Source organism: Mustela nigripes, chromosome 7 (genome assembly GCF_022355385.1).
Source record: "Mustela nigripes isolate SB6536 chromosome 7, MUSNIG.SB6536, whole genome shotgun sequence".
Taxonomy (NCBI): domain Eukaryota; kingdom Metazoa; phylum Chordata; class Mammalia; order Carnivora; family Mustelidae; genus Mustela; species Mustela nigripes.
In genome coordinates, this window is record NC_081563.1 from 111,910,174 (window position 1) to 111,923,288 (window position 13,115).

Sequence of the window (13,115 nt, forward strand, 5' to 3'; positions counted from 1 at the left end):
AGGTACTTCTGAAGGTGGTTGAGCTCCAAGGCCACCTGCCTCCTTTGGAGCCACATGGGTGAAGGACTCTTACTTGGGTTCATCTGGAGACGCCAGTGCACAGTTCTGGCAAGGCCAGGTGGGTAGGAAGGTGGGGGTTACCTTCACAGAGTCATCCTGAGGCCTGGAGTCTGACCTAAGGGAAGGGCTCCACTGAGACCCCGAGTCCTCAGAGGACAGGGACACAAGATGGAATGCTGGGGCCTAGGGCCAGAGGAGTCAGAATGCTAGCTTGGTCTGGAAGGAGACATTCTGGGCCTCTTTCTCCACAGGAATTACGCCGTTTCTTCCCTCTGACTCTGACTCCATGTAGTGGAGACTGATACGACACATGGATTGAGTCTGAGGGTGAGGATCGAAGGAATTGCACATCGCATCAGATAAGGAAATGAGGCAGGGGACAGCCTTGGAGGGTATACAGGCTGGAAAGGGATGAAGGGAAGAAATCCAAGGAGGCCCTGGAGCCCGAGGCTCCATGTTGAACGAGGAGATGTGAGAGGACAGGGCCCCTGCAGAGGAGGCCTGGGCTCAGGGCCCACAGTAAAGCTCCCGGCAACACTCAGTGGTCTCTCCGTCACACAGGTCCTGGTTTGGAAGCAAGATGGGCTTTCATAAGGCTCCAAGAAGTACCCCTGGGCAGCAGAAGTTGATCTTGAGAGGAAGTAACTTCTACCTGGCCCCTCTAGCTGAATTTCACAGCAGGCACTGGGCTGACTCTGTCCTGCCCGCTGAGAGCCAGGCCGGGGACAGGTTTTGCCTCTGGAAGACAGGGAAGACACAGAGACCATGAAGGAACAGACTCAAAATCACCGCAGGTGGGAGTTGGTGGGTCTGGGGAGGCACCGGGGGTTCAGCCAGAATGTTTCAGTGAGCACAGCTGTGCCCAGAGGCTCCTTTGTCCCTGCCAGGCCTAGAGGAGGAGCTGCTCTGTGAGCAGCATGGGCAGCCCGGCCCCTCAGAGTTGCTCCTTTTCACCCAGGTTTGCCTTCTGGCTCTACTGACTGGCTCCAGGGAAAAGAGGGCAAGGCCCAAATGCTGGTGAGTTGGGTTCCTTTTACTTTTTTTTTTTTTTTTTTTTTTTTGCCTGAAATGCTGGCTTGTTTCCCAGAGAATAAGCATATATTCTCTTTCTTGAAAAGGGGAAAGACAGCCGTTCCCGTCTGTGTCAGACACTGTCTTAGTCATTTGTGTGTTTGATTTTCTTTGTTGAAAAATATACCCCGGGAGCACCTGGGTGGCTCAGTGGGTTAAGCCTCTGCCTTCGGCTCAGGCCATGATCTCAGGGTCCTGGGATCATGCCCCACGTTGGGCTCTCTGCTCAGTGGGGAGCCTGCTTCCCTCCCTCTCTCTGCCTGCCTCTCTGCGAACCTGTGATCTCTGTCTGTCAAATAAATAAATAAAATCTTTAAAAAAGAAAGAAAAATATACCCAAGATTAATATTAAGAGTAACTTTTTAAAAAATTAATTTTATTTATTTTCCAGGGGAGTGGGGCACAAGCAGGGAGAGCGACAGGCAAAGGGAGAAGCAGGCTCCTCGCTGAGCAGGGAGCCTCACGTGGGGCTTGATCCCAGGACTCCATGACTTGAGCTGGAGGCAGACATTTAACTGACTGAATCACCCAGGCACCCCGTATATTTAAGTCTCTTATGGTTTATTTCCCTCTCTCCTCCCCCGCTCCCCATCCCCGGGTTCATCTGATTTGTTCAGATTCCACAGGAGTAAAATCATAAGGTGTTTGTCTTTCTCTGATTTCCTTATTTCACTCAGCGTAATATTCCCTAGTTCCATCCATGTCATTGCAAATGGCAAGATTTCATTCTTTTTGATGGGTGCGTAATAGTCTGCCATTTATCTACACATCACATCTTCTTTATCCATTCATATATCACTGGAATTTTGGAACATGTAGAGAAGTAGCGAGCAGAGTAAATAATAGGCCCTCAGATCCCATTATCCAGCTTCAAGAATCACCTATAATGGCCAGTCTTATGTCGTTTCTACGCCTCACTTTCCTCCATGGATTATTTTAGACAAGTCTCAGACACAGTAACATTTTCTCCATAATTCCTGACAAGAGCTGGAAGAGTGTGGTGATGGTGGTCATACTCTTTGTTTCAGAAGGAGGAGGTCTGGCCCAGCGGAGTGTGTGATCTGTGCACAGCCACACTCGTCTTCCGCATCGTGGAGCCGGCAGTTAGACTCGGCTCTCTCTGCCTCTCCAGCTCCTGCACCTTCTAATGTACTGAATAGCCTTCTTGCTCTTACATAAATCTCCATCTGAAAATGTGGGAGCATATTTTCTGACCCTTGGGACTGGGTCTGTATCATTTGAGGAATTTCTCCTACAGAATGGTTTCCCTAGAAATAGCGTCCCATCCCCCAATCCAAACTTCCAGCCTGCGATCTTCTCTTCCAGAAATGTAATGTATTCTTTCACGAGGATGGGGATGAGATTCTGCCGGCCCAACCAACAGGTAGGTAAATCCACCATTCTTGTTCTCGAGCCTCTGAGGTCTCTGGAAAAACGTGCGAAGACCAGCAATGATGGCTGTAACAGTAATTTTTATGGTCGTGGTTGGAATGGCTGCATGATGGTCAGCAAAGGTGTTGGCCAGGTGCTGGCCTAAGGCTTTCAGACCAGGCTCCAGCCCCCGGTAGTGGACTGAGAAATTCCTAGGACACAGAAGCGTTTCTGGAGTGGCGGTGTGAGGCACTTGGTGGACCTTCTCCCCAGCAAAACATCCAAAATGACAAAAAGCACAACTATGTAAAGCCTGGAAATTGTCCTAAGGATGTACAGCAAGCAGAGAAACATTTATTCAAGAAAGTCTGAATCTCAGTAAGAAAAGCAAGTGTGTGTGACATTTGTCCCATGGCCTGTTCCCTCCTGTACTCCGATGGGTGCAGCCAAAATGGTGGGCTCTCTCGCCCCTGTTCTCAGTCTGGGACCTCACATATCCCCCGCAGGGGCAGGCCACCCACAGTTCTCAGTGCTACAGGCAAGTGTGGGCAAGTGGTCTGGGCTCTTCTTCCTCCATTGGCCCCTTGTTGTAGGGTAGAAGCTCTGTCCTGGGCACAGGAGGTCAAGAATCAGGAGAGCTTCTTGCCTTTTCTGCAATTTGCTCCTAAGGCAGGGATCCTGGGCCAGGAGGGCAAAGCTGAGGAGAAAAAACAAAAACAAAAACGGGCTGTTGGGTGCCCAGGGGGAGAGGCAGGCCTAAGAACTGAGCACCCCTGGTGCTTCCTCAGAGGCTTGGCTCTGTTTGCAACAGAGCAGAGGGAAGTTGAAGCCTCAGCCTTGGAAAATGATGGAGATTTCGGTGGTGAGCAGTCAGGAGGAAGCTGGCTGTCCATGAGACCAACTGGCTACATTCTTTCTTTCTCTTCTTTTATTTTAGATTTTTAAAGAGATTATTTATTTATTTATTTGACAGAGAAAAACATAGCAAGAAGGGGAACACAAATAGGGAGAGTGGGAGAGGGAGAAGCAGGCTTCCCGCTGAGCAGGGAGCCCAACTCGGGGCTCGATCCCAGAACCCTGGGATCATGACCCGAGCTGAAGACAGGTGCGTAGCTGTGACGAGCCACCCGGGCACCCCGCCTAGTATTGACAGTTAAAATTCACTTGCATTTGAGGGGTCCTGGGCAAACGTGTGATCACAAAGCACCACTGCTTGGGTGGAAGAAGTCACTTCATGGAGACTTGAAACGTGGAGTCTTTGCCCCGTTCTGAGTTTCAGGAGGGAGACACATTGCAAACCCCTCATTGCTCTTATTGCTTCCATCTGTAATGTCTGCAGTAAGTGGTGACACGCTGTGTGTGGCCTCCAACATTACTGTCCCCGTCAGGCCCTATGTCAGGAGCATTCGGAGGGAAGAACATTCTGGTTAAATGTGTCTCCAGTATTTTCAAGTTAAGTACCTCTGAATTTCTTGTTACAAAAATCTAAATTGTGGACACTTAGTTCATGGAGTATTTAAGTACGTAGATCCCATCCTTTTCCCCTTTTGCCCTTTGACCTGCTGCCACTATTCTCGAGATCGGGCGTGTAAGCTAAAAAGTGCCCTCATCATGCACCACGGCTCGTGGGCAGACGTTGCAAATCGTAAGCAGTTTTCTGGAAAAGAAGCACTTTAAATATTAGGAAAGCATGAACTCTCACCTGACCAGGCTAGGGCATTTTTGTTTATTTTAAATTTGACTGAGGTGTCATAGTCCTATAACAAAACGTGTAGTTAAAACATGTACTGAGACTCTCCGAAGTGAGCACGGCCATGTAACCAGAGCCCAGATCAAGAGACAGACACTCAAAAGAGAGCATTTCACTCGTGTAAACCTTCCAGTCTTCCAGAGAGTCTCCCCCGCAGATAACTCGCTCCTGACTTCTAATATTGAAGATTACTTTTCCTACTTCCTGTTTTTTAAAATGAATGTCATCACACAGTCTGTCCCCTTTTGAGTTTGGCTTCTTGTGATCAACATTATATCTGGGATTCATTTACGGTAGTATTTGTACTTCATTTTTCATCATGGTTTGTTTGGATATGGAAAGGCCCCCACATTGCCAAGGTATTCTTGAAGAAGAACAAAGCTGGAGAAATTGATCAGATACCAAGACCTCTCGTGATGCCGTGGTCATTAACGCAGTGGGGTGGGGTATAAGGACAGACAGGTGGACCAGTGGAGCAGAAGAGAGTCCAGAAATAGACCACATGGAGACGGTGGCCTTAGTGATAGCAAAGGGGACTGCGGTGTGTTGAGGGAAGGTAGACTTCAGAAGAAGTGACGTCACTGGTTACTGGTCACGATGCGCACCTGTCACTTACACAGTGATCGGCGGACTGGAGAGCTAGCGGCAGAGGCTGCTTGAGGCACTTATTTGCCGTTAATACACTGCAGTAACTGACATTTGAACCATTTTGGTCAGGGATTGATGTTATTTAACTAAACCATGGCAACTGAGAGTTGTGCAAGGAGTGCTGGTGCTTAAAAGGAGTGAATTTTCTAAAGCAGTGAATTTTAAAGTATACCTTGATAGAGTGTCAGGCTTTAAAAGCAGAGCAGATTATCTGTAAATGGCCCTGCCATTCCCCTGCCAACGGTTTTGCACACTTGACATGTTGCTTTACCTGACAAGTGAAGCGTTCGGGGCTTTATTTTAAAATCCCAGGCAAAGAGAGATTTAGTAAGCTGCCTCCTCCACAAGTGCTCAGTGTGGACCCTGTCTTTTCTCTGCAGTTGAAGACTGTTTCATTTTCTCCTCTGAATCTCCACCAGCCCCTGATGCCCAGCACAAGCCCCGTGTATGTGTGCTTCTCTCCTCTGTGCAGCGCCCCCTCTGTGCTTCCATCTCAGAATTCCTCCAGAACGGATCCTCAAGGTCACTTTCCTGAGCATTTCTTGAGGTCTGCTGATGGAGTCGCAGATTATTTCTCCAGTGAAATCCCAAGTGTCTGAGGGCCAGGAATGGATTTTATGCGTCAGCTGTGCGCCCCTCAGATTTTAACACAAAACCTGGGGATGGGGGGACCAAGGAACCTGACATAGAGAACTGTGTACTCTGAAAAGAATGAGTTCAACTTCTCACATGTCCAGGCTCTCCAGGGTCACAGGAAATGCTCCTCACACTGGGAACATGGACAGTGGCTTTGCTGTGTGGTAACTTACCGCTTGTTTTTATAGGTACTGGTTACATTCGGGGGTGTGGCTGTGGTCTTCACCGATGCTGAATGGAAGAGACTGAGCTCTGAGCAGAGGAGCGTCTACAAAGAAGTGATGCTGGAGAATTACGAGAGCCTGCTCTCATTGGGTGAGGGTGTGTTCTTTCCTTCATTCATTCAGTAGAGACTTATTGGCCCCCTACTACATGCCAGAAAGTGTGCTAGACGCTTAGCACACATTAGTGAGGCATCCTGTGCGTGGGGTCTTACTTTCTAGGAGGTCAAACAAACCAAAAGCTTCCCATGCAGGGATATCATAACATGGTATGTTAGAAAGTGATAAACTCCACAACGTATAAGATCATAATAAAATAGAGCAGGATGAAGGAGTGTTGAGTGTGAGTGGGTGGCTGGCTGAGTTTTGCAATTGAGGGGTTGAAATCAACGAGGAGGGACCATGTGACCAAAGGTAGAATTCGGTAAGGCAGTCGGAACTCTGGGTATGTGGGGAAAGAGGATTTCAGGTGCAGTGACTTGTTGGTGCTAAGACCTTCTGGAAGGGATGTGCCTGCCAAGCATAAGGAACTGCAAGGTGGCCAGTAAGGCTTGGGGGCACAGTTGGCAAGGGGGAGAGGAGGGAGACAATGCCTTTTGGCGCAGAAGAACCTGTATGGCTTTTGGGTTTCGTAAGTCATTTTTTTGTTGTTGTTTTTTCATTTACTTAAAAGCTAACATTGGTTGCTTAAACCTAGATTGGTAAACTCTTTAAAATGGGATGGTATACTCTTTCAAATGGGACGTTACTCTGGATCAGGAGTTGGCCAGTGTTTTCTCTGAAGGGCCACATAGTAACCGTTTTAGGTTTTGTGTGCTGTATGGTCTCTAACTGCTCTGGGGTGTGCCCTTGGAGTGCTAAATTGCCACAGACAACACGTAAATGAATGAGTGAGGCTGTGTTCCAATAAGACTTGATTTGTGGACCCTGAGTTTTGAATTCCACCATCGTTATTCTTTTGACTTTTTCCCAACTATCTAAAAATTCAAAAACCATTCTGAGGTTGTGGACAGAAACAGAGGGCCCCCTTGTTCTAGGTCAGCGCTGTCCACTAGGAATATCCTATGAGCCAGGTGGGAATTTTAAATGTCCTAGTAACTGCATGCTACAAAGTAAAAATATGTGGATGAAATTAACTTTAATAACATTTTCTTTAACACAGTATGTCAAAAAATCTTATCATTTCAACATGTTAATTAGAAAAGTTAATTAGATTTTTTTGGTACTAAGTCTTGAAAATCTGGTGTGTATTTTACACTGAATATGTGAAGAATGAGAGGAAGAAAGGCTGATTTTGGAAGAAAAACGCTACGAACTCAATGTGCTCTGAGAGCATGTCTTCATTCAGACTAGCCCACCTTTCAGCTAAACCCTTGTGACCAGTGGCTACCGTATTAGAGCGTGCCCTATTGGATATTCCTAAATTTCTAGATAAATCATGGAGAGAAGAGTCACATTTTTGGAGACATAAACCAGTTCAGGCAGAAGTTTCTTCAGCCGTTTCCTTCAAATGGCATAGCTATTTCCCCGATATGAATTAATCACACTTTTGTTGTTCCATTTCTATCTTGTCCCATGTGTTCTGATCTGATTCCATCTATTTTGAGTTCTGTCTAACTAGGGATGGCTTCGTCCATTTCAGTCTGGTTCTGTGTGTTTCGATTTGGCCTTAGCTAGTCAGCCTGACTAGACTTTATTTTTATTTTTCCTTTTCTCTTGCCCTATTATTCTCTTCCTTTATGTTAATGCATTTTATGGGTTCAGAGGAAAATGTTGAAATGACCTGATTTAGATTATTCTCAATACTGAAAGCCTTGATTCCTTTATTTTGCTCAACACATAATATTCTACAGTTCTCTAGCCTGGGCTCTTCTGAGCTTTCTCATATTTCTTTCTCTTTTTGTGGACTCATTTAGCGTCACATATGTCTTTTTTTTTTTCTGTGTCTATATTCCCACCCTTAAACAGTTTGTGAACTTTAATGATTTTGCCTGTCACATGATAAACCCATTTTTTCTGTCACCTCTGCTTTATATTTCTATTACATTACACAGCACAAGTTAGGTTATATTTCTATTAGGTTAAGACAGTACAAATTGGGATAGAGGCTTATTAGTAACACAATTAAAAATAACCTTAAGTAGGGGCACCTGGGTGGCTCAGTGGGTTAAAGCCTCTGCCTTCAGCTCAGATCATGATCCCAGGGTCCTGGGATTGAGCCCCGCATCAGACTCTGTGCTTGGTGGGGAGCCTGCTCCCCACCCCCCGCCCCCGCCTGCCTCTCCACCTGCTTGTGATCTCTGTCGTCAAATAAATAAATAACATCTTAAAAAATTTTTTTTTTTTAAAAAAGACAGCACAAATTTATTCTCGGACTTGCCAAAAGTTGAGATCATAGCGTTTTTCTTCCAAAATCAGCCTTTTTCTTTTTCTCTCATTCTTCACATATTCATGTTATGATGTCTCTTCTTCATGGGTACTGCTAGACATAAGTGGGCCGATTTCCACTGAAATAATCTTTAAAGCTTTCCTAGGGCTTTTTTTTTTTTTTTTTTAAAGATTTTATTTATTTATTCGACAGAGAAGCAGCAGTAAGAGAGGAAGCTGCAGGGGCAGTAGGAGAGGGGGAGGCAGGCTTCCTGCTGAGCCGGGGAGGAGGGAACCCGATGTGGGGCTACATCCCAGGACCCCAGGATCATGACCCCCACCCCCACCCACACCAGGAAAGGCAGACACTTAATGACTAAGCCACCCAGGCATCCCCTAGGGGGAGTTTTTGAGTTAGCTTAGACTAAGTAATTCCGTGGTAACAAACCATCTCAAACTTTGGTGGCTTGTCATAGCAAATGTTCCTATACCAACTGTTGTCTAAGTTTAGGTGTGGTTCAGCTCTGTCGGTTCTGGCATTCAGACAAAAGGAACAAGCTCATCTGAGTCATGGGGTTCTTAAAAAAGAGGGCAAAGAGCAATGATAGGACCACATGGTGCCTCTTATTCTTTCTTTCTTTCTTTTTTTAAAGATTTTATTTATTTGTGAGAGAGCACAAGTGGGGCAGGGGGCAGAGGGAGGAGAAGCAGACTTCCTGCTGAGTGTGGAGCCCAACGTGGGGCTCAATCCCAGGACCCCCGAAATTAGGACCTGAACTGAAGTCAGATGCTTAACTGACTGGGCCACCCAGGTGCCCACATGGTGCCTCTTAAAACTTGTTTGAGGGGCACCTGGGTGGCTCAGTGAGCTAAAGCCTCTGCCTTTGGCTCAGGTCATGATCTCAGAGTCCTGGGATCGAGCCCCTCATTGGGCTCTCTGCTCAGTGGGGAGCCTGCTTCCCCCTCTCTCTCTGCCTGCCTCTCTGCATACTTGTGATCTCTGTCTGTCAAATAAATGAATAAAATCTTTAAAAAAAACCACAAAAACTTGTTTGAAAGTGGCAATAGCTTTTCAGTTATCATTGGCCAAAGCAAATCCCATAGCCAAGTCTGATGTCCTCGTGATGGGATTGGTTTGAACATAAGGGGCTGGAATCCTGAAATCATGGACCGTGTTTTTCTTGTCTACTGCTGAATCCACAGTGCTTAACACTTAGATATTTCTTTTTTTTTTTTTAATTTTTAAAATTTAAAATTTTAATTTATTTTTTAAATTAACATATAATGTATTATTTGCTTCAGGGGTACAAGTCTGTGAATTATCAGTCTTACACAATTCACAGCACTCACCATAGTACATACCCTCCCCAATGTCCATCACGCAGCCACCCCATCCCTCCTACCCCTTCCCCTCACTTAGATATCTCTAATAAGTGTTTGTATGTAGATGGGAAACCTGACATTCAGTTTTATTTCACATACAGTCTTTTTAACCACTGATCCATATACCGTTTCCTACGTTTGAAAGCCCTCCAGGCCAAGTGACTTTTTATGTCTATCCACCTTGTTTTGTACTAAGAAAAGACAGGAAGGTGATTTCCGCATAGGTCACAGAGACTGTTACGTCCAAGTAGAACTGAGCTGTGGACAGTATGTATGGCTGTGACTGTCAATGGCTTCGGTTGTTTAGGAGAAAGGGTTGTGGGTTGCAGAAGATGGAATGTGCAGAAATGAATGTAAAGGAATTATTGGTGAGGAACAAATTGTGTTGTACATGTATTGTTAGTTATAGATGTGGCATGAAGACCCTCTGTCTTAGGACAAGGCAGAGCTGCCCAGTGACCCCACATAGGGCTTCTTTATCTGAAAAATCTCTCTCTCTCCAGCAGAACCAAAGCCAGAAATCTATCCCTGTGCCTCCTGCCTTCTGGCCTTCTTCTGTCAGCAAGTCCTTAGCCAACATGTGCTTCAGATCGTCTTGGGCTTAAATGTAGAGAATCTTTTCCATCCAAGGGATTCTGGCCCCAGGCATTGGGAGTGGCAGTATTCGCTCAGAGCTGCTGGTTTGGAAACACAGAAGGTCATCAGAGTGAAAGTGGTTCCTGGCCTCTATGTGTGGGGACAGAGGAGACAGAGACCTCAGGAGCATTCCCCAGCCTACCCCGAGCATAGTCAGCAAGAACTAGAGAAGGCCCCATGGTGGTAAAGACAGAGCCTAGCTCAGCCCAAAGGCTAAACCCTGTGCAAACAGACAGGGGAGGGAGAGACGCCTCAAGACCCAGGGTACTCAGTGGTACAGAACCTGAACCAGATGATCGCCTGAAATCAGACTTTGTTACAAAGCAGATGACCCACTTGCGGGAGAAACCCTGTTTGCAGGGAGTGCGGGTGAGGCTTTAAAGTGGATTCAACCCTCATCAGACACCAGTGGACACACTCAAAGAAGAAGCCTTATGGGCCCAATGAGTGTGGCCGAGGCTTCAGCCAGATGTCAATCCTCATTAATCATCAGAGGACACACTCAGGAGAAAAGCCATATGTGTGTAAGGAGTGCGGCTGAGGCTTTAGCCAGAAGTCCAACCTCAACAGACACCTGAGAACACATTCAGAAGAGAAGCCTTGTGTGTGCTGGGAGTGTGGGCAGAGCTTTAGAAATAAGTCAGTCCTGATTAGATGTCAGTGGACTCACTCTGTGGAGAAGCCTTATGTCTGCAGCGAATGTGGGCGAAGCTTCAGGGAGAAGTCATACTTCATCAGACACCAGAGGACACACTGCGGGGAGAAACCCTATGTGTGCGTGGAGTGTGGTCGAGCCTTTGGTGATAAGTCAGCCCTTAGAAAACACCAGAGGACACACTCAGATGAGAAGCCTTACGTTTGTGGGCTTTTGGGGTAAGTCAGACCTCAGCATACACGACAGGATACACTCGGGGGAGAAGCCTTCCTTGTGCGGTGAGTGTGGCCAAGCCTTAAGCCAGAAACCACTTCTCATTCACTAGAGGACCCACTCCGGGAGAAGTATTATGTTTTCAGGGAGTGTGGGCAGGGCCTTAGCCCTAGGGTAAATCTTCTCATACACCAGAGGATACAGTGAGGTGAGAAGCCTCCGGTGTGCTGGGATCCTGGGCAGGACTTGAGCAATCAGCCAGGCCTCGTCATGCACGAGAGAGCCAGATGGGGAGAATCCCTATCCATGCGTGGAGTGTGAGTAGACCTTCAGAGACGTGTTGGGCCTTATCGGGCTTCGAGGCACCTTCAGGAAAGGAGCCTCGTCTATGTGGAACGTGGGTGACTCGGTAGCCAGAAGTGCAACTCTCACTGCACAAAAAGGATGCACTTAGGTGGGAGGTGCTGTCTGTGAGGCAGGGACTATGGGTGGCGCGATCTGCGTTTACTGACTCCCTGTGGCAGACTTGGGAGACATGTCTTGGGTTCACAGGAAACTGGTAGACCTCAGGGAGCAGAAAAACAGGCAGGCAGGGGGACCTGAGGTGCGCCCTCAAGGGAGGAGCTGGCTGCTTGCCGGGAGCATGGGCGAGACTCTTGCGCTCAGCCTGCCTTCTCCACACACCATAAGGATAATCCCTATGTGGACACCCCAGGGAGCTCTGCCCATGGAACCCCTTCAGGGCTGGCACCCCGGCTGCTCCATAGGACTGCTACTGGTGGCCTCCCAGACGCCTTCCTCACTAGGACTTGCAGTCACAGGGAACTGCCTCCTCCCAACAGGTAGCTCCTGGCCAGTGACCCATTGATCTGGGGAGAACAAAACCTCAATGTCTGACCCAGCTGGGACAATCCAGACGGTTGTTCCAATTCCAGAGGTCTCCATCAGACTGAATGACTTCTTGGTTGTAAATGGGTTGCAAGCCAGCTGCTTCCTCAGCCAGGTCCCACCCTCACTCCTGGATAGACCAGTCAAGTCTCCATTTCATTGTATCCGGGGAATCTACTCCGAGACAACTTACGTGTGCAGGGGCTGGGAGCAGGGTTTTAGCCATAAGTCACCCCTCAACAAACCCCAGAGTATACAGAATGGAAGCTCCACATGTGCAGGAAGGATGGGAAAACAAGCCTCAGTATCCATCAGGAATGGAGGCTTTAGTGGGATGTGAAGCCTCATCTGGCACCAGAGGACACCCTTAGGGAGGGATCATGGCTGCAGCTTTATCCTACCATCTTCTTGACAGACTTCAGGGGACAGAGACTTGCTGGCACAGACCACGCTGCCTCATTCACCTCTGAGGGGCCTTCAGAAGTCTTGACGGCAGGGAAGATGGCGCACTCAACTACAGAGACCCCGGTTTTCCCCTTTTTATAACCAGATGGAGTAAAAATGTAGAAGGCTTTAGTTAAGTAATCCAGGAATGCTCTAGTTGTTTTATTTTCATACACCAATTCTTTCCCAGTTTCTCTTTTTCTTTTGTTCTAGTAAACAAAAAATTTTAAAAGATTTTATTTATTTGACATAGACAGACATGGCAAGAGAGGGAACACAAGCATGGGGAGTGGGAGAGGGAGAAGCAGGCTTCCTGCTGAGCACAGAGCCCCCTGCGGGCCTCGATCCCAGGACTCTGGGATCATGACCTGAGCCGAAGGCAGATGCTTAATGACTGAGTCACCCAGGCACTCCATAAAATCTTTTTTGATAAGTGCAGCCTGCGTACCTAGAAAGGAATTCAAATCCACAATCTGGATTTCCTACATGAATTCAGCCATCAAGAAACAAGTCCCAAATCAATCTAATAGATTTATAGAGGAAGCTGAACCTCTATGCAGGGAGGATGACCCAGGTTCTGGAGACACGTCAGCCGAAGGGAGGGGCTTCCCAGGTCCCCGAGCACTGGAGGGCTGCTGCCTCTCCTAACTGATCTCCCTTTGGCTCTGGGAAAGCTCCTTTCCCAGGGTTTCCTTCCTTCCTTCTTTCCAATCTCTCTTCAGGTCTCTGCTGAATTCCTCTCTACCCCTTGGAAGCACTACCGTTCCTTGAT

At 47.4% G+C, this 13,115-nt stretch overlaps 1 long non-coding RNA gene across 1 annotated transcript; it reads left to right on the plus strand.

Annotated features, from left to right (window-relative positions):
* Positions 1–994: 994 nt before the first annotated feature.
* LOC132022689 (uncharacterized) lies at positions 995–12,484 on the plus strand. The gene is made up of 3 exons (XR_009405674.1): positions 995–1,077; positions 5,725–5,851; positions 10,011–12,484. It is a non-coding gene; the product is annotated as an uncharacterized LOC132022689 (long non-coding RNA).
* Positions 12,485–13,115: the final 631 nt, after the last annotated feature.